The 22,941-nt window shown below is 35.1% G+C and overlaps 1 long non-coding RNA gene across 1 annotated transcript in view; it reads right to left on the bottom strand.

Moving 5' to 3' along the window:
• The window catches only part of LOC123569812 (uncharacterized), an 85,341-nt gene that overhangs the window by 34,779 nt on the left and 27,621 nt on the right, over positions 1–22,941 (bottom strand). Inside the window, exon 3 of the long non-coding RNA XR_006693618.3 lies at positions 19,136–19,336. This is a non-coding gene — a long non-coding RNA (uncharacterized lncRNA). The remainder of the gene's footprint in view (positions 1–19,135; positions 19,337–22,941) is intronic.

Below are 22,941 nucleotides of genomic sequence, written 5' to 3'. Positions count from 1 at the left end.
TGCATAATAATCACATCTGGATGAATGGAATATCCATTACCTCAAGCATTTATCCTTTGTGTTATAAATAATCCAATTATACTCTTTCAGTTATTTTAAAATATACAATAAAATTATTATTGACCACAGTAACAATGTTGTGCTAGTAAATACAAAGTCTTAGTCATTCTTTCTAACTATTTTCTTATACCCATTAACCATCCTCACCCCCTTGTCCCTCTCTTCCCAGCCTCTGGTAACCATCCTTCTATTCTCTATCTTGATGAGCTCAATTGTTTTAATTTTTAGCTCCCACAAATCAATGAGAATGTGTGGAGATTGTCTTTCTGTGCCTGGCTTCTTTCACTTAACACAATGACCTCCAGTTCCATTCATGTTGTTGCAAATGACAGATCTTATTCTTTTTTTTTTTTTTAATGACTGAATAGTGCTTCGTTGTGTATATGTACCACATTTTATTTATCCATTAATCTGTTGATAGACATTTAGGTTGCTTCCAAATCTTAGCTATTGTGAACAATGCTGCAACAAACAAGGGAGTGCAGATGTCTCTTCAATCAACTGACTTTCTTTCTTTGGGTATATACTCAGCAGTGGGATTGCTGAATCATATGCTAGCTGTATTTTTAGTTTTTTCAGTAATACCCAAACTGTTCTCCATAGTGGTTGTACTAACTTACATTTCCACCAACAGTGTACAAAGATTCACTTTTCTTCACATCTTTGCCAGCATTTGCTATTGCCTGCCTTTTGGATATAAGTCATTTTAACTGGGGAGAAAATATATCTCATTGTAGTTTTGATTGGCTTTTCTTTGATGATCAATGTTTAATACCTCTTCATATGCCTGTTTGCAATTTGTATGTCTTCCTTTGAGAAATGTCCATTCAATTCTTTTGCCCCTAGTACCTTTTTCCTATGGAATTGTTTGAACTCCTTATATGTCTGGTTCTTAATTACTTGTCAGATGGGTGGTTTGCAGATATATCTCCCATTCTGTCTGTTGTCTCTTCACTTTGTTGATTGTCTCCTCTGCTATGCAAAAGCTTTTTAACTTGATGTAATTCCATTTGTCGATTTTTGCTTTGATTGCCTGTGCTTGCGGGGTATTACTCAAGAAATTTTGCCCAGATCGATGTCCTGGGGATCGTCCCCAAAGTTTTCTTGTAGTAGTTTCATAGTTTGAGGTTTTAAATTTAAGTCTTTAATCCACTTTAATTTCACATTTCTATATGGCAAGAGATAAGGATCTAGTTTCATTCTTTTGCATATTGATATCCAGTTTTTCTAGCACCATTTAATGAAGATGCTGTGTTTTCTTCAGCATAGGTTCTTGGCTTTGTCAAACATGAGTTTACTGTGAGTGTGTGGATTTGTTTCTGGGTTCTCCATTCTGTTTCATCAGCCTCTGTGTCTCTTTCTATGCCAGTACCATGCTGTTTTGATTAGTATAGCTCTGTAGTATAATTTGAAGTCAGGTAATGTGATTCCTCCAGTTTTTTTTCCCTCTCAAAATAGCTTTGGCTATCTAAATTTTAGGAATTATTTTCTATTCCTTTGAAGAATGTCATTGGTATTTTGATAGGGATTGCATTGAATCTTTAGATTGCTTTGGGTAGTATGGACATTTTAATAATATTGATTATTCCAATCCATGAACATATAAAATTTATCAGTTTTGGGGAATCCTTTTCAATTTATTTCATCAGTGTTTTATAGTTTTCATTGCAGAGAATTTTTATGTGTTTGATTAAATTAATTCCTAGGTATTAAATTTATTTGCGGTTATTATAAATGGAATTACTTTCTTGTTTCTTTTTTCAAATTGCTCACTATTGGCATATAGAATTTCTGAATTATTGCATGCTAATTTTGCATTCTCCAACTTTATTGCATTTGTTTTTCAGTTCTAACAAATGTTGTATGGAGTCTTTAGGTTTTTTCAAATACAAGATTATATCATCTGCAAACAAGGATAATTTAATGTCTTCCATCCACTTTGGATGTCCTTTCTTTCTTTCTTTTGTCTGACTGCTCCAGCTAGAACTTCCAGTACTATGTGAAATAACAGTAGGGAAAGTGGGCATCCTTGTTGTTTTCCAGATCTTAGGTGAAAGGCTCTCGATTTTTCCTCATTCAGCACAATACTAGCTGTTGATCTGTAACATGGCTTTTATTATTTTGACGTATGCTCCTCTTATACCCAATTTTTTAAGGATTTTTATCATACTCTGATCTTTTCTTCTACTAAGAAGAAAATGCTGAATTTTATTAGATGCTTTTGTGGCATCAACTGAAATGACTGCATGATATTTATCATTCATTCTGTTGATATGATGTAGAATATTAATTGATTTGTGTATGTTGAACCATGTTTGCATTCCAGGGAAAATCCCACTTGGTCATGATAAATGATCTTTGTAACGCATTATTGAATTTACTTTGTTAATATTTTGTTGAAGATTTTTACATCAATATTCATCAGAGATATTTTCCTGTCATTTTCTTTTTTATGATGTGTCTTTGTCTGCTTTTGCTAGCAGGGTAATACTGGCCTCACAGCATGAGTTTGTAAGTATTTCCTCCTCCTCTATCTTTCAGAATAACTTGAGTAGGATTGGTATTAGTTCTTTAAATGTTTGCTAGAATTCAGCAGTGAAGACATCAAATCCCAGGCTTTTCTTTACTACCAGAATTTTTATTACAGCTTCCATCTCATTACTTGTTACTGGTCTATTCAAGTTTTCAATTTCTTCCTGGTTCAATCTTTCTAGGTAGTATGTATCTAAGAATCTGTCCATTTCTTCTAGATTTTCCAATTTATTGACATATAGTTACTAATAGTAGCCACAATGATCCTTTGATTTCCTGTAGTATCAGTTGTAATGTCTCCTCTTTCATTTCTAATTTTATTTCTTTGTATTTTCTCTCTTTTGTTCTTAGTCTAGCTAAAGGTTTTTCAGTTTTGTTTATGTTTTCAAAAGAGCAACTTTTTATGTCATTGATCTTTTGCATTGTCTTCTTCATCTCAAATTCATTTATTTCTGCTCTGATCTTTATTATTTATTTTCTTCTACTAATTTTGGGCTAGTTTGTTGTTGCTTTTGTAGTCTTTAAGATGCATTATTAGATTGTTCATTTGATGCTTTTTTTCTTTTTTGATGTAGACATTTACAGCTATAAACTTTCCTCTTAGTATTCCTTTTGCCGTATCACATTAGAACAGAAACTACAGAAATTCAAAGGTTTTAGTATGTTTTCATTATTATTTGTTGCAATAAATTTTTTCAATTTTTTCTTGATTTCTTCATTGACCCACTGATTATTCAGAAGCATATTGTTTGATTTCCATGTATTTTTATGGTTTCCAAAGTTCCTCTTGTAATTAATTTCTAGTTTTATTGGGGTCAGAGAAGATGCTTGATGCTATTTCCATTTTTCTGAATGTTTTAAGACTTGTTTCATGACCTAACATATTAACACCCATACTTAGGGATGATACATATGATGAGGAAAACATTGTATACTCTGTAGCTGTTGGATGAAATATTTTTTAAATACCTATTAGATCCATTTGGCCTATAATGCAGGTTAAGTCTAATGTTTCTTTGTTGATTTTCTGTCTGGAAGATCTTTCCATAGCTGAAAGTGGAGTGTTGAAGTCTCCAATAAATAGTGTATTGGGGCCTATCTCTCTCTTTAGCTATAATAATATTTGCTTTATATATCTGGATGCTTCACTGGAGCATGTTTTATAACTTAAATAATTAAATATTTTTTAAATGTGATATAATTTTACATGATTTTAATGGTGTTTATGTAATACAACTTGTGTAAGATATTTATGAATGGTTTTCAAAGCTTCTTGAATATTACAATATAGTATTCTTTACAAATGTTTGTTTGTAACTCTATCATACTGGGGTAGAATCCTAATAAAAGGATTTCAAAGTCAAAGGGCATGAACATTTTAAAGGCTTTTATACATATTTTCTGATCACCTTCTAGAAGATATTACCAGTTTGCTCTTCCTTCAGACAGTATGAGATTACTTTATTCCAAGTATGTGATAAAATTATTATTTAGACCATTGAACTAAATGCATGCTTAACTTCCAGTTCTTGTACATCCAGATGTGTGTTATTTTTGTCTAATAACAATCCTGAATTTAAAGTATAGTGTGATTTTCAATACACAAGTTTGGCAAAGACTCACTTTTAAAGATGTATATTTTTTCATGGATATAACTGAAAGGCAGCTGTAGATGAAAGAATTGAATGTGTTTGTTGGCAAAAGTGATTTTGCTATGTAACACTGGAAAACAATTGAGTTTTAAATGTGACTTACGCATGAAATTTAGTATCAGTCTCCAAAGGGAGCATCTAAGCCCTGCTTGGAAGAAGAGTGTATATAATATAAGTTTGCTAGAAATACTAGTTGTGTTACTGATAATTATCATTTTTTTTACATATTTGAGTTTATACCTATTAACTCATTTATGTGTTCTATTTTCCCATTTCTTCTTTTTTTTTCATTTTTGTGAACTAATTTTATTTTATTTTAATATTTTTCTCCTCCTGGTTTGGAATAATGAACATTTCTAATTTGAATGGTTATCTCAAGAACTACAGTATAAATAATTAACTTAGTAAGGCCTAAAACTAATCAATATCTGTAAAATAGTAGAAGAACTTTTGTCTTTATATAATAATACAAGGAAATTGTCTTTCAACCCCTTCTGATATGCTATTGTTGCTTTATATTTTAGTTTTGCTTTTCAGTTTACATACGACAATCTAACTTTATTTTACCTTCAATATTTCTTTGGATTCTTGAACACATCTATATTTTTGTTCTCTCTATTCCTATTCTGTCTAAAATCTTCCATTTTAAAATATTTCTCTGTGTTCTGAAATAGCATCTCTTAGAATTTCCTTTTTGAAGATACCATAATGCAAATACTCTAAGCTTGATCTAAAAGTATTTTCATTCTTAAAAGATCTTTTATATGTCTAAAATTAAAGCTGGGCATTTCATTCCTCTAAAAATATTGAAGATGGTATTTCATTCTCATTTAGCATTTTATGCCGCCATGAAATTGAATTGTCCTTTTAGTGGCTGTTGCTTCTATGGTAGTTAGCCTTCTCTCTCAGGGTGTCTTTCTGATCTTTTCTTTTTTATCTGTGTTTTGCTTTTTTACTTTACTATTTCCAGATGTATATTTCTTTTCACTTATCTTGATCATGATTGATTGAGATTTTAAAATCTGTTGAGTAGTATATGTATCAGAAAACTTTTAATGGGTCACCTTAGATCTCTTGGCTTCTGTCCATGGATCCTCAGCAATTTTGTTTTCACTTCAGTAACTGATGTATATTTCAACTCTAGGTGATGTCCACCTATGTGTATAAACCCCACAGTTCTTTGCCTTGCACATGTCATATCTTCTGCCTCCTAAACTCTAAAATTCCCTGGTTCTGTTCAGCACCGTGATGCACAGTTAGCGTTTCAGAGGAGTAAGTTTTGGACGATGGGTTTAGGAGAAAATACGTTTTTCTTTCTAAGAACACCAGTTAGGACAGTTGTTAGTAAATTCATCTTAAGCAATAGTTACTTTCAATAGGACTTGGGAGCAGAATAATTTAATGGACTGATAGTAATATGGACACCATTGGCTTTTAGAGGTGAGATGGTGATAATCTCTGTCATAAAGTGGCAGTAAAACTACTGAGGCTTTAACACGTTTAATTGGGAGAGGGTGCAGGCAGAAGCTGAGGTGTTGGAAAGAGCAGTGGTTGTTGCAGTTGACTTGTATGATGGCAATGATAATTATACAGATTTTGGAGATGGTTGGCTTCTGTAAATGACATTGAAATTTTTGCAAAATGAAAAAGTCGCTGGGCAACTTATTTCATACTGTCAAGTCAGTAGTTTTGAATCGAAACATAATGACAATTGAAATGACATTGAAATTTTTGCAAAATGAAAAAGCCACTGGGCAACTCATTTCATACTGTGAAAAGTCAGTAGTTCTTATCCATGGATTTTAGGCAGACTGTAATATATTGTCTCTTACAGCCACAAAAAAGACTGCACTGAAATTTAGCCCTACATGTAGCCCTACAAAGCAGCCTAATTTTAATGGTTCCAAGAAGGATTGTACCACTAGAATAAATAGTAATTTAAAAAAAAAAATCACATTCTGGAAAAAGTTGAAGAAGTTAATGCAACTTAACTTATTAAAAGACTTAAAAAATAGGTTGTCTCGCCTCCCTTTTGAAAACCAGATGGATTGTGGCAGATGACAATGGGCTATGATAATCCTAAACCACCATGCTGGATGTTGTGTGTTTACTGGAGCAGATCAACATAGCCTTTATCATTTGTAATATTGTTATTGACCTAACACATGTATTCTCTTCAGTCTCCATCAATAAAAACAATAAAAACCTGTTTGTCTTTACAGGACAATGCATATTCTCTGTATTGCCCCAGGACAATATTTATTCTCCTGCTCTTTACCATAAATTAGTCTGTTGGGCGCATTATTATCTTGCATTCCACAGAATATTGTACTATTGAATTGGTGATATTTTACTAATTGTAATTATATTGGGCTGGAAGTAACAAGTATCCTAGAGGCTCTGTTTAGGCAAATGTTTCCCAGAGAGGAGATGAAAACCTGTGAAGAGTCAAGTTCTTTTACATCCACGAAGATGCTGTGGTCCAGTGGCCTGGAGTGTGCTTTCTGATATTAGGGGCAAGTTGTTGCACCTCACATTTATTATCTCTAAAAAACAGGTAGAGTACATGAGCACCCACGTGCTGATTTTTCTAGGGATGAAGGTAAGATTCAGGCAAAATACTCTTCTAAATATAATTCTGCTAACATTATAAATGGAGCAAAGAACTTTGATAAAAACCTGGCGTATACAATGAAGTAGTTTACCTTTCTGAAAGGACAGAAGAATGGTCCTTAGTAGCCCAAGAACTAGTTTTACATAGCTATCAAGGTTCACACATTATTGGTTCAATTTCATGAAACACTCTGACGTTTTGGATAAAGTAAAAACAACATTTTCACACCATGGTAACATAAAAATTCTAACTCTAATAAACCATACATTAAAATAAAAACAATTGTTTTTATGTAATTGTTTTATCTTTGGAAAAGTGAGATATATCTCTGATATGTTTCCAAGGGATTTCTGCCAAAGTCATGCTATAACATTTTGTGCAATACATGGATAAGTATTTATTGAAAAGAAAATTTTCAACTGAATCATGATTTCTAGTGTTCAAACATTGTCATCACAAATCAAAAGAAAATAACATTATATGCTATACTTAATAAAATAGCTTAAGAGAATATGAATTTCCAAATATTTCCTTATGGTCTTTTGTGATAGGAATGCATCAACTTGATATTATTAAAATTAATTTTTGAGATTACCTATTATAGGACAAGTATTTTATTACTGACTTTTCTTGTTGAGATTCATTGGAATGGAAAAATTAAATAGGAAAATAATTCATGATTCAAGTCATTTTTTCTTTGAAGTTTTTCAAATTAATTGGGGGTAATTATGAAATAATTCTGATACTTTAGAAGATAATTATGTCTCTGAATGAAGAATAGATTAGGATGGTGGAAGTGGGAACAGTAAGATCTGTCAGAAGGCATTGAAGTAGTTTATGTAGCAGGTGAAATACTTTGGAAATGATATAAACAAGGACAGTAGTATGAAATGAAGAGAAGTGCATGAATTTAGCATATTTTCTGGATTTTAAGCTGTTAGAAATTGCTAATGAATTCAATCTGTGAGAGAGCTGAAGGTGAAAAAATATCAGGGATAATTAATAAATTTTTTATCTAATATGTAGTAAAGTATTATGTAATTATTGGGGGGACAACATTGGGAAAATAACAGCGTTACAAGCGTAGAAACCAAAATTTTTCTTTGAATATGTAAAGTTTGAGATACAGAGTGGTTATTTAAGTGGTGGTATCAAGAGACTGCTAAAAATATGTTCCACTTAAATTCTGAGTCAGACCTGGCTGCTGAAATGTGTGAGTTGTCAATGTACAAATGTTATAAAAAACTAAGCTATTTTCCAAGAGTGAAGGAATGTGGATAGAGAGGCAGAGATTAAGACTGAAGTTAAGGATACCCCAACACTGTAATTCACAAAAAAGAACAAAACACATTAAAGAAGACTAAGAAGGGGCCAGCAGATCAGAAAGAAACCCAGATAATGTGGCTTCAGAAAACAAAGAGAACACATTTGAAAACTAAGAAGTGGAGGCAAGAGGCAGAGTAAGATGCTTGATATGGTTTGGCCCTGTGCCCCCATCCAAATCTCATCTCAAATTGTAATCCCCATGTGTTATAGGAAGGGCAGGGTGGGTGGTGATTAGATCACGAGGGCAGATTTCTCCATTGCCATTCTCATGATAGTGAGTTCTGACAAGATCTGATACTTTAAAAGTGTAGTACCTCCCCCTTCGCTCTCTCTTTCCTATGCCATGTAAGACTTGCCTTGCTTCCCCTTCACCTTCCACCACGATTATAAGCTTCCTAAGGCCTCCCCAGCTATGCAGAACTGTGAGTCAGTTAAACCTCTTTTCTTTATAAATTACCTAGTCTCAGGTATGTCTTTATAGCAGTGTGGGAACAGACTAATACAATGGCTGAATAGAAGCCTCCATCGACGTTCCTCCCCACAAGAACACCAAATTTAACATCTATCTACACAAAAAAAATACTTTCATGAGAACCAAAAATCAGGTAAGCAATCACAGTACCTGGGTGTAACTTCATATTGCTTAAAGAGAAAAGGGTAGGAAAGACAGTCTTGAATTGCTGACATCACCCTTTCCCCATCCCTTGGTAGTGACCACATGGTGCTGACAGAAATTCTGTGCACTTGTGGGACTTTGCATGGGAATACAGTGCTGCCAACACTGGGCAGAACTCAGCTGATGCCCATGGAGGGAATATTTAGAACAGCGCTATCCAGAGGGGAATTGCTCATCCCAGTAGTCAGAACTTAAATATCAGCAATGCTGGCCACCATGGGCTAAATTAGTCTGGGGCCCTAAATAAACCTGAAAGGGAGTCTAGGCCACACGGACTGCAACTCCTAGGCATGTCCTAGTGCTGTGTTGTGCTTGGAGCCAGCGGACTTGGGAGTCACATGACCTAGTGAGACACAGCAAGGGTGGCCAAGGGAGTGCTTGTGCCACCCTTTCCTCAACCCAAGGCACCACAGCTCACAGCTGCAAAGGAGACTCCTTCCTTCTGCTTGAGGAAAGGTGAGATAAAATTAAGGAGGATTTTGTCTTGCAACTTGAAGAGCAACTCAGCCACACTAGAACAGGGCACAAAGCAGAGCTGTGAAGTCCACACCCCAGGCCCTAGCTTCTGGAGAGTATTTCTAGATACACCATGGGCCAGAAGGGAGCCCACTGCCCTGAAGGGAGGAACCCAGTCCTAGTGGGATTTATCACTTCCCGACTACAAGCTGACTGAAGAGTCTTTGGGCCTTATGTGAATGTTAGCAGTACCCTGGCAGGCCTCCACAACGGCCTGTGGTGGTTGGACATGGAAAACCCTCCTCTGCCTGGGGAAAGGAGAGGGAAGAGTGGGAAGGACTTTGTCTTGTGGTTTTGGTGCCGGCTCAGATGCACTAGAATAGAATAGCAGGTAGATTTCTTAGGTTTCTGACTCCAGGCCCTTGCTCCCAGACAGCGTCTCTGAATCTGCCCATAATCCCTTCTCTTCAAGAGAAGGGAATAAGATTGGCTGATGATACAGCCTGCTGATTATATAGCCCTAGGACCTTAAGCAAACATAGGCAGTGGCCAGGTAGTAGTTATAGTGGGCTTGGTGTGAGATTCAGTTCTGTGCGGGCTTCAGGTCTGACAGAGTGCAGTTCCAGTGGTGCTGACCACTGAGGTGGTTGTGTCAACCCTCCCCCATCTCCAGGAAGCTCAGCTCACAGAAACTCTGTTTGGGAGAAAGTAGGAAAGAGAACAAGAGTCTCTGTCTGGTAATCAAGGGAATTCTTCTGGATCTTATCCAAGACCTCCGAGACCACCAAGGCAGTACCTCTACAATCTGCAAGAACCACAGCATTACCTACTGTGGGGTATCCCCTAATGCAGGTAAGGCTGCAGTGACCAAAAACTGAGATCACAACCCCCAAGTTCCTTCAAATACCTGGGAAGCCTACAAGCCCAGACTGCAAAGACTACAATAAATACCGAGCTTTTCAATGCCCACATACCAACAAACATCCACAAGCATCAAGACTATCCAGGAAAACATGACCTCACCAAAAGAAATAAATAAGGTACCAGGGGCCAATCTTGGAGAAGCAGAAATGCGTGACCTTTCAGAGAGAGAATTCAAAATAGGTGTGCTGAGGAACTTTAAAGAAATTCAAGATAACACAGAGAAGTAATTCAGAATTCTATTAGAAAAATTTTATAAAGAGATTGAAATAATTAGAAAGAACCAAACAAAAATTCTGGAGTTGAAAATGCAGTTGACGGCCAGGTATAGTGTCTCATGCCTGTAATTCCAACAATTTGGGAGCCCAAGGCAGGTGAACTGCTTGAGCACAGAAGTTTGAGAACAACCTAAGTAACATGGTGAAGCTCTATCTCTACAAAAAAAAAAAAAGAAAGAAAAAAAAAAGAAAAAGAAAAAGAAAAAAAAGAAAAGAAAAAATTAGCCAGGCATGGTAGTACATGCCTGTAGTCCCAGCTACTTGGGAGGCTGAGCTGGGAGGATCACTTGAGCCTGAGAGGTAGAGGCTGCAATAAGCCATGATCATGCCACTGCACTCCAGCCTGAGTGAGACAGTAAGACCATTTCTCAAAGAAAAAAAAAACTTAAAAGAGAAAGAAAATGCAACTGACATGCTGAAGAATGCATCAGATTCTCTTAACAGGAGAATTGATCAAGCAGAAGAAATAAGTGAGCTTGAAGATAAACCATATGAAAATACACAGTCCGAGAAGACAAAACAAAAAGTAATACAACGGAATAAAGCACACCTGGAAGATCTAGAAAATGGCCTCGAAGGGGCAAATTTAAGCGTTATTGGCCTTAAAGAGGAGGTAGACAGCAAGGGCTAAAACTTATATTCAAAGGGACATAACAGAGAACTTCTCAAACCTAGAGAAAAATAACAGTGTTCGAGTCCAAGAAGGTTAAAGAACACCTAGCAAATGTAACACAAGGAAAACTAATTGAAGGCATTTAATAATCAAATCCCCAAAGGCTGAAGGATGGATCCTCAAAGCAGCAAGGGAAAAGAAACAAATAACATAAAATGGGGCTTCAATACAATTTACAGCAGACTTTTCAGTGAAAACCTTACAGACCAGGAGAGAGAGAAATGACATAAAATTCTGAAGGAAAAAACTTTTACCCTAGAATTTGTGTATCTGGGAAAAATATCCTTAAAATGTGAAGGCGAAATAAACACTTTCCCAAACAAATAAAAGCTAAGAGATTTGATCAACACCAGATCTGTACTACAAAAAAATTGCTAAAGAGACTTCTTCAATCTGGAGAAAAAGATGTGAATGAGCAATAAGAAATCTTCTGAAGGTGCAAAACTATCTGTGAATAGTGAGTACACAGAAAACACAGAATATTATAAAAATGTAAATGTGGTATTTAAATTACTCCTATCTTAAGTAGAAAGATGAAAAGATGAATTGATTAAAAATAATAACTACAATTTCCAATGCATAGACAGCATAGTAAGATATAAATAAAAACAACAAAAATATAAAAAATGAGGAGACAAACAAAGTGTAGAGGTTTTATTAGTTTTCTCTTTGCTTACATGGTAATTTGTTTGTGCAATCACTATTAAGTTGGCATCATTTTAAGATAATGGGCTATAAGATAAGTGCAAGTTTCGAATCTAAAAACATGTAATAGATAAACAAAAAATAAAAAGTCAGAAGTTAAAACACACCAGCAGAGAAAAATGCCTTCACTAAAAGGAAGACAGGAAAGAAAAAATACAACATAAAAGGAAGACAGGAAGGAAGGAAGGAAGGATGGAAGGAAGGAAGAGAAGATTACAAAACAACCAGAAAACAAATAACAAAATGGCAGGAGTAAGTCCCTACTTATCAATAATAAAGATTAGTAAAAATGGACTAAATTATCAAATCAAAACACATTGAGTGGCCGAATGAAAAAAAAAAAACACACACACAGAACAAGACCAAGTGATCTGTTGCTTACAATGACCACACTTCAGCTATAAAGACAAGCATAGACTGAAAATAAAAAAAATTGAGAACCATTCCATGCCAATGGGAAAAAAAAGTATTAGGAGTAGCTATGCTTATTTTAGACAAATAAATCTCAAGATAAAAAGTATAAGAAGAGACAAATAGGTCACTATAAAATGATAAAGGGGTCAATTCAGCAGGAGGATATAATTATGAATATATATCCACCAACACTGAAGCACAAGTATACCATTGTACCATTTTCTCCACATTCCCAACACTTGTTATCTTTTGTGTCTTTGATAACAGTCATGCTAAAACATGTGAGGAGATATCTCAGAGTGGCTTTGAGTTGCATTTTCCTGATGATTGGTGATGTTTAGCATCTTTTAATATACCTTTTGGCTATTTGTATGTTTTTTGGTTTGGTTGTTTTTTTAAGGTAAATGCATACTTAACATACAACCACCAGTTTCCCTCCTAGTTATCTACTCAGGAGAAATAAAAATATATGCCCACACAAAGACTGGTCTTTATTTCAGAGCAGTATTATTCATAATTGTCTAAAACCGGTGAGTAGATAAGTAAACTTTGATATAGCCATCCAAAGGAACACTACTAAACAGTTAAATGAAACAAACTACTAATACACACCACAACATAGATGAATCTCAAAAACACTATGCTAAGTAAAATAAGCCAAGCCCAAAAAGAATATATACTGTATATTCTCCTTAATATGAAATCCTAGAAAAGACCCAACTATAATCACGTTAAACAAAGTAGCATTTGAGATCAAAAGAGTCTACAGATATTGATGACAAAGGGGCATGAGGGAAGTTTTTAAGATGATGAAAATATTCTAAATCTTGATTGTGGTCATGATAACTTGACTGCACACATTTGTCAATCTCACTAAGCTATGTACTTAGGAAAGATAATTTATTCCATAGAAATTTAATTCAATGAAGTTGATATAGATAGATTATTAGCACAGCATTTTCCCTTTATACATTTTGCCATTTATTTTCTTCTGTACTTATTCATATTCTTTTGTGTTAAACTGAGTGATATAGTTTGGCTGTATCTCCACAAAAATCTCATCTTGGATTGTGATTCCCACAATTCCCACATGTACTGGGAGGGACCCACTGGGAGGTAATTGAATCATCGGGGTGGGTCTTTCTTATGATAGTAAGTCTCATGAGATCTGCACAAGTTCTCTCTCTTTGCCTGCCACCATCCATGTAAGATGTGACTTGCTCCCCCTTGCCTTCCACCATATGAGGCCTCCCCAGCCATGTGGAACTGTATGTTCATTAAATCTCTTTTTCTTCCCAGTCTCAGGTATGTCATTATCAGATGCATGAAAATGGACTAATATGCTGTGGAACAAGCAAATTAAGGCTATCTGCCTTTTGGCAATTAAAAGTCTGGTGCTGATAATAAAGAGTACAGCTTCATGGGTCTGCACAAAATACTAAGGGCACAGATGACAAATTAAGAGGTAGGAATCCAGTAGTGGGAGTGCATTCATATATGAAGCCTGTAATATATTAAGTAATGTGAGATCCTTAACTTTCTCTATTTTTTTTTTTTTAATCAAGTGAGTGGAGAAATAATTGTGGTGGGTAAAAGAATCTCAAGAAGATACACTCAGAGTGAGTTTTAAAATGTCACTAGCAGACAAAACAGGTGGAATTCCTCGGGATAATCATTCTAAATACACAAGTATATTGCATATAATGGCTTTTGGGGAAAGCAAGCAGGATTAATTTGTCTTATTTAAAGCTTAAAAAATGCATAAGGGGAAAGTAAAAAGAATGACAGTATTACTGGTAAATGACTCACATTAAGAAGGGCAGTCATGCATCTATGTTCAGTACTAATTTGGAAATGACAATGGCATTGGAATTAGATAGTAATAGCTTTGAATTTTTAGATTGTTTTGAACAATATATTTATTTTAATAATATTGATTCTTCCTATCCATGAGCACGGGATGTTTTTCCATTTGTCTGTGTCATTTACAATTTTTTAAATCAGTGTTTGTAGTTTTCCATGTAGAAGTTTTTCACTTCCTTGGTTAAATGAATTGCTTGGAATTTTTATTGTGGCTACTTTAAATGGGATTGTATTCTTGATTTGGTTCTCAGCTTGAGCATTTTTGGTGTATATAAATACAGCTGATTTCTGTGCATTAATTTTGTTTTCTGAAAGTTTACTGAAATTATTCATCAGGTCTGGGAGGCTTTTGGAAGAATTTGTAAAGTTTCCTAGGTAGATCTAGTCATCAGTAAACAGAGATAATTTGACTTCCTCGTTTCCAATTTGGATGCCTTTTATTTTTACCTCTTGCCTGATTGCTCTGGTTAATACTTCCAGTACTATGTTGAACAGGAGTGGTGAGACTGGACATCTTTGTCTTGTTCCAATTCTTAGAGAAAATGCTTTTGACATTTTCCCATTAAATGTGATACCAGCTGTGGGTTTGTCATGTATGGCTTTTATTATTTTGAGTTATGTTTATTCAATGCCTAGTTTATTGAAGGTTTTTATCATGAAAGGATGTTGGATTTTATTAAATGCTTTTTCTGTGTCTATTAAGATAATAATATGGTTTTGTTTTTAATTCTGTTTAGTGATGAATCAGATTTATTAATCTGTATTAAAACACCCCTGTGACCCCAGAATAAAACACTTGATTATTGAATTATGTTTTTAAAGTGCTGCTGGATTCAGTTTGCTAGTATTTTGTTGAAAATTTTTGGAGATTGTTCATGTGGGATTTCTGTCTGAGGTTTCCTCTTTTTTTTTCTTGGGTCCTTGCCAGATTTTTGGTATCAGGAAGTCTCTCTTTGTCAATTTTTTTGAACCCTTGCAGTAAGATGGGTACTAAACCTTTCTTGCAGAGCTGGTAGACGTCAGGTATGAGTCCACTCAATACAGGGCTCTTTTAGTGAGTAGATTTGTTATTACTGACTCAACTTCATAGCTCATTATTGTTATATTCAGGATTTAAATTTCCTCCTGATTCAATCATGGGAGGTTGTATCTAGCAATTTATCCTTTTTCTCCCAGTTTTCTAGTTAGTGAACATAGTGTTCAATGATAGTCTTACATATATGTCTGTGGTATCAGTTGTAACATCATGGGTGTCATTTCTGGTGGAGCTTATTAAAATATTCTCTCTTTTGTTCTTCATTAATCTAGGCAGTGGTCCATCAATTTTGTTTCTTCTTAGGCATGCTGGTTCCTGTTTCTTCCTTCATAGTCGCTCATGAATGCCCACCTCAAGACTTTTATTTGTTCTCCCTCTACCTGAGAGATTCTTCCCCAAGTCTTCTTGTTGGCTGACTACATCTCATCTTTCAGAACACCCAATTCCATCTACCTTTTCAAAAAACCAACTTTACATTTTGTTGATACATCGTATGATTTATTTGGTCCCATTTCATTAAGTTCTGCCCTGATCTTTGTTATTTATTTTCCTATGCTACCTTTCCTATGCTCTAGTTCCTTGAAGTGCAATGTTACTTTTTTGTGTTAATGTGAGATCTTTCCAGCTTCTTAATACAGACATTTAGCACTATGCACATTCCTCTTAACATTGCTTTTGCTGTATCCTGGAGGTTACTGTGTCTATGCTGTGTATATATTTTCATTTGTTTCAATTTTTTTTTCTGACTTCTGCCCAATTTTGTTATTCACCCAAAAATCAGTCAGGAGCAACCTGTTTATTTTCCATGTCCTTGTGTAGTTTTGAGAGTTCCTCTTTGTATTGATTTCTACTTTTCCACACTGTTGTCTAAGAAAATACTCCATATGATTTTGATTCTTTTGAGTTTATTGAGACTTGCTTTGTGACCAAGTAGATGGTCAATTTTGGAGAATGTTTCATGCATAGATGAGAAAAATGTATATTCTGCAGTTGGTGAGTAGAATGCTCTATAGCTATATATTAGGTCAATTTGGTCAAGAGTTTAATTTATGTCCAGAGTTTCTTTGTTAGTTTTCTACTTTAATGATCTGTTTAGTGTTGTCACTGGGGTGTTGAATTCCCACACTATAGTATATAGCTATCTATCTCTTTTTCTTAGGTCTAGCAGTGGTTCTTTAATACACCTGTGTGTTCCGGTGATGGTTGTGTATATATTTAAGATAGTTATATGTTCTTGCTGGTTAACCCTTCTATCATTATATAATACCCTTCTTTGATTTGTTGTGTTTTGTTTTACTGTTGTTGATTTAAAGTCTGTTTTATACAGTAAAAAATAAAAATGTCTGGTCTTTTTGGTTTTCTATTTGCATAACATATTTTTCTCTTACTTTGAGCTTGTGGGTGTCATTATTCATTAGGGGTCCTTTGAGGGCAGTAGATGGTTGGGTTTTTATTTTTATCCAATTTGCCAGTCTATATCTTTTAAGTGGAGCATTTAGGCCATTTACATTCAAAGTTAATATTGACACGTGAAGTTTTGTTCCTGTCATAGTGTTTTTAGGTAGTTGCTTTGTAGTCTCAATAGTGTATTTGCTTTATAGGATATGTGTACTTTGCATTTATGAGTGCTTTTGTTGCAGCAAGTTCATCTTTTCATTTCCATATTTAGAACTACTCTGAGCATTTTTTATGGCGCCAGTCTAGTTTGGACAATTGCCCTTAGCATTTCCTTGTATGGGAATGACTTGATTACTCATTTATTTATTAAGCTTAGTTTGGCAGGATATAAAATTTTGGCTGGAATTATTTTTCTTTAAGGAGTCTAAAAGTAGGCTCACAATCTCTTTTGGCATGTAAGGTTTCTGCTGGGAAATCCACTGTTAGCTTGATGGGTGTACCTTTATAGGTGATTTGACCCTTTTATCTAGCTGCCTTTAAGATTTTTTCTTTAGTGTTGACTTTGAATAGTCAGATGATCATATGTCTTGGTGAAGTTTTTCTTGTACATTATCTTACAGGTGTTCTCTAAATTTCTTGTATCTGGGTGTCTACCTTTCTGGGAAGACTAGGGAAATTTTCCTGAATTATTCTCTGAAATATATTTTTTTTCAATTTGCTTACTTTTTCTTCTCTCTCAAGAATATTTTATAAGTTTTGGTCATAGCTTTGGTCAACTTAGGTAATCCCATATTTCTCTAAAGCTTAGTTTAATTAAAAACAATTTTTTTTTCTTTATTTTTGTCTAACTAGGTTAATTCAAAAAACTGATCTTCAAGCTCTGAAAATTTTTCTTCTGGTTGGTCTAGTCTATTAGTAAAGCTTCCAACTATATTTTGAAATTTCTTTAGTAAATTTTTCAATTCCAGAATTTCTACTTGTTTTTCCATTAAATATAGCAATCTCGTCTTTTATATCCTGAATCATTTTTCTGGATTCTTTGCTTTGATTTTCAATTTTTTCTTGAATCTCATTGTACTTCCTATTGGATTCTTTATCTGTCATTTTAGAATTTTCATTTTTGTTAGGATCCTTTGCTGAAGAATTGGTGTCTTCCTTCAGAGGTGTCAACACTCAGGTTTTTTGTTCTGCTAGTGTCTTCACACTGATTCCTTCTCATCTGAAGCAACAGTTGCTTTTATTTTTTTTATTTGCTATCATTTGAATGGAATTTTCTACATTTTATTCTTTTTTCCCTTGAGGATATGACTGTGGTGTGTATTGAGTATGAATATTTGGCTTCATTTTTGGGTGCTTTCAGGGGGCCACATCTCTATATAGGTTTCTTGGTTGTGGATACCCTCTCTGTTGTGGTTTTCTCACATGCTGCTTGTTGTAGTGATGTATTGGACATATGAGTTGATGCACTATCTTCTACAGGGCTGAGACTGCACAGGTCTCATAAAGCTTATCTCATTCACTAGCACTGGGACCTTCTGACAGCAGTTTTTTATTGGTGGTACAGTTCAGTATTCCATGCAGTAGGTGTCACTTAAGAGTAAAAGCCACCCACTCTCCAGGACCCTGTGAATGAGGGGAGGAACCTACCCTAATAGGAGAAGGAGGGAATCAGCATATTGGGGTATGCTGAGATATTGGGGGCAGGGTTGAGGCACTGCACTAGCTGCTTATCCTGGGCAAGTAGGAACATGCTCTGCTTTCATATCAGGGCCCTGTTGCAGGGTTTGTGACCTTTAGTTCATATAATCATTGTCCTCTGCCTCCTATCTGTGATGAAGAACCAAAGAAATTCCCTTCTGGTGGCTACTACAAAATTGGTTTCAGGGCTAAGCCTCTTCCCCCAGTCCAGAGCAGACAGACAGCTCTGTGATTTGTCTGCCCTTTATGGCCAGGATAGTACTGCCTTATGTAATGAGCAGGAGATGGGCCCAACCCTTCACTCTGTTGTGTCTGCAACAGTGGATGGGGGCAACAGGAGATAACCTCTTTCTCATTTCTATTTCCAGCAGTCAATTCCACCCCCTTCATCAATTGACTCCATGTCCATGTTTCCTTTGTCCCAAAGGCAGATTGGAGGGCTGTGCTCCCCTCTTCCCTAAAGGCAGCCCACACTGAGGGCTAGATCTTTAAGGAACCCACAGCTCCTCAGGGATCTCCTGGCACCATATGGTTGTCAAAGTCAGAGCAGGTCATGGGCTATGTTTGTGAGGTATCTGGTGATGTGGCAACCTAAGGGCTGAAGTCCCCTGGGGAGAACAGTGGCCTATAGTACATGTACAACCAGTGTGGCACCTGCCAGTTCAATTTGTGTATGGGAATACCTGCATGAACTGACCACCCAATTTATTGTCCTTAGCAAGGTCCCATCACCACTAACATCCTTGTCTGGATTGTGAGGGCAGAGGGGCTCCCCAACACTTTGGAGATCAGATTGTCACACAGGTGAGGAGACAAGAGAAGCCATGACTTACCCTTTTCATGGTCCAGGTTTCTAGGGAGACAATCTTTGCCAGTCTCTTGCTACTTTCCTCTTTTGTGCCCCAGGTTGTTCCCATGGATGCTCCAACAGGTCCTTGCTCCACTCCCTCAGATTTCCATTTAAATCATGGCCATTCGCCTGTAACTTTGATCTTTCTGAGGAGAGCTAGCATCCAACATCCATAGTCAGCCAACTTGAGAAAAAAAAAAAGAGAAAAAAACTATGAAAACTTTTAAGGTAAAAGTAATTTCGTGATTAGCCTTCTTTGTGCTGGTTTTCATTTATTCTGAAATTAGTTTTAAAGCAACCCTTACACATACACACAAATAAAAAAGTATTTAACAGTGACAATCAGTGTAATATACTTTAGAAATATTTCCCTTCCAAAGACATAGCATGGATTTATTGAATGCCATTTGAGAAGATCCTTGAGAGTTTTATAATTTAAGTTTCAAGTAGGAATTATACTCTGTGTCTCTCAGCAATATTCATGACAGGTCTTACTGCAGAATGTCATTCAGTAAAATACTCTGTGCATGAGTTTGAATGTAATAATTTTACTCATAAAAAATCAGTGCAATAAATCTACTGATTCAGCATTAAAATTTACCTCAAAAAAAGAAATAATTTGTCTTGTCAAAATACCATTTCACCACTAACTAGACACTTTTTCAAAGTCTCACTTTTCTAAAGGATTAGATAGAGCTCTCATCCCATAGGATAATCAGAAAGCTTGATAAATCAGTGTTGTTTATATTCAAAGTATATTTGAGACTTCAGAGTTTATCAATTGCAAAGGAGAATTAAATGAATAATTTTTCAGTTAATGTTAACATAATTTGTGGAAATCATCCTATGCTCATATCATATGCAGTTTTTTAGGGGGTGGGGTTAGTATTAATTAAACTGTATATATAAAATTTGGGCTACATGCATTATCTCATTCAATCCCGACAACACCCGTATCAAATAAATATATTTTTCTTTTTCTCATGGATGTAGAAAGTGGAATTTATATATGCTAATGAGTTAACTGTCTTAGTTTATCAAATACTTAATTTGTGCCAGGAACATTCCTAAGCATTTTATACATGTTACCTAATGTTATGGCTAAAACCAGTTAGGGAAATACACATACAGACAGAGTGATAAACACACAGGCAGAAAATACATTTTACATCAGAGAGTTACCTGACCAAGGACTACACTTCTTTTGCTTTTCTCTAAGACCAACCCAATGATAATTCCTTGACTTAACTATTTTTGTTTACTAATGTAAAGCAGAGATTAGGTGCTCAATAATTTTGTTTTGAAAATATGACAAATTAATAGGAGAATGAATGAATAAATATTGAATACTTCTATTTTACTTCCCATACAGTTAATATAATGTATTTTAAAATACTGACTTAAGAAATTTAATTAGAGAGCTCAATTTATTTGAGATATCCCTATGTTTTACAATCAAAACTGAGTAAAGAATTTTATAAATTATGAACTATGTAATCAAAAAGTGATTTTTGAATGTTAATTTGTGTGTGAGTACATATCTTTATCTGTTTTGGTTTACTCGTGCCTGCTTCCCCTGACACCATGATTTATAGTTACAAGTGCAAGTGAGATGTGAGTTGTTACATGTGCACACTGAGATTGACTGTGAAAATTGCATGTAGCTACGGATTAATACAGTCAGAAGTATGGGATTTTCTGTTCTTTTTGCACTCTACTGACAGATGGACCCACTGTTTTGCTGGAAAGTGGAGCCAATTTGTCTGGCTTTGAAGAAAACAGGAGAAAAGAAGATATAGTAGGGACACTTTAATGGTGAAGAAAGAGCAAGCCATTGACCCAGCTAATAAAAGCTATTGCTTATAAGTACCGCGCGCTAACTGATTGCGCCACCGGACGGGCAGGGGAACATCACACACCGGGGCCTATTGTGGGGAGGGGGGAGGGGGGAGGGATGGCATTGGGAGTTATACCTGATGTAAATGACGAGTTGATGGGTGCTGATGAGTTGATGGGTGCAGCACACCAACATGGCACATGTATACACACGTAACAAACCTGCACATTGTGCACATGTACCCTAGAACTTAAAGTACAATAAAAAAAAAGTTATTGCTAATATTAGTTTATCATGTATTAGATGCAAGTTTATACTGTTTATCACCATTTGATGTTTAAATTTTGTTTATTGGAGCTCAAAATTGAGGTGGAAGTAATGCTTTCTGAAAAAATGAATTTAAAACTTTTACATTGTGGAAAGAAAAAGAACTCTGCGGACCTATCAGTTTGCTGGGGCTGCCATTTGAAAGTAAACCAATTCAGGTTGCTTGAACAACAAAAATTTACTTCTTCATAGATCTGGAGGCCAGAAGTCCAAGAGCAAGGTGTCAGCAGGGTTGGTTTCTTCAGAGACTTCGCTTCTTGGCTTGTAAATGGCTGTCTTCTCCTTGTGCCTTTACATGGTCTTTCTTCTGTCTGTGTCATAATCTTTTTTTCTTCTAAGAATATCAGTCCTATTGGACTAGGCCCACATCAGTGACCTCATTTTACTTTAATCACCCTTTAAAAAATCTTATCTTTAAATGAGAAGCTGAATGTTAGAAACTCAATATATGAATTTGGGGAAAGGGACAATTCAACTCATAATAGGAGATGGTGTAAAGAATCACCCGGCTAAGTCATCTGATTTGTACTAATCATCTTTTGATGTAGACAGGTACCTCAGCCTTAGTACTGAGGAGGGCATGGGAGAGGTAATTTCATAGCATCCTGTCTCTGCAAATCCCTCTGGAGAAAACTGCAGAGAAATATATTCAATTTAGGGAGAAAATTGACAATACATTATATTATTATTGATTCGAATAAAATGGGACATAGAAATGCATGAAATATCTGGTGAAATATTTTAAATGCATAAAGAGTAATTTATATTGTGTTCTAATTCAATCTGGCTAAAATTATTACTAAAAATATTGAAAAAATCAGTTTGAAGGAAATGTATACAATCAAAATTTTGTGATAAAATTTTCATATCTACATATTTTTAGACAATGACATCTGTAATATTATTATAAATGTTTAGCAATTCCAAGCTTGAGGCAAACTCCACAGATAGATTAACTGTATTTCATTAGGTGATAGAAAAGGAGATGATCATCGATTGACAATATTTCATCCAACACTTTTCTACATTTAAACTCAAGAAGAATGCATCATAAATACAGTATGCTTTCTTAACACCTTATACTACTAGTAGCTTTCATTTTTTCTTTCTTTTTTTCTTAGTCTAATCTTTATTCTATAAACTATTTTCAGTTGAGAATCTAATAAATATAAGTTGGAGAGATATGTTAGCAAATTGTTCACTTTTAACTAAAACACAAGAGGGCACCCTTTCCTTCTGTTAGAACATGTCCTCTGCTTCTAAATTATATGCCATGGAAATATCATAAAGGATTGCCATGTAAAAATAATATTAATTTTATTTTGCATATTTATGGGCTCGCTTTTGTATTTAACCAGTAATAATTTTGCTGATCCCAAAAGTCACAGCATATTATTTTAAATAATATGAACATGATTTTTAATGGAAATGAATTCTAAGCCAGAAATGTCAGTGTCACTGAGCTATTCAAGAGCCAGATGTCTCCCTAGTGTCATGATAGGGAACAAAAATAAGGCGGGGTTTGGCATGACTCGTGGTGTTTATTAAGTATAATTTATCGTAAATTTCTGTGTTTAGGATTAGGAATTATTTGTACTGAATACTGAATACACTGAATGTGTATT

Source organism: Macaca fascicularis, chromosome 17, assembly GCF_037993035.2.
Source record: "Macaca fascicularis isolate 582-1 chromosome 17, T2T-MFA8v1.1".
Lineage (NCBI taxonomy): Eukaryota > Metazoa > Chordata > Mammalia > Primates > Cercopithecidae > Macaca > Macaca fascicularis.
This window is presented reverse-complemented; position numbering and strand designations above follow the sequence as displayed.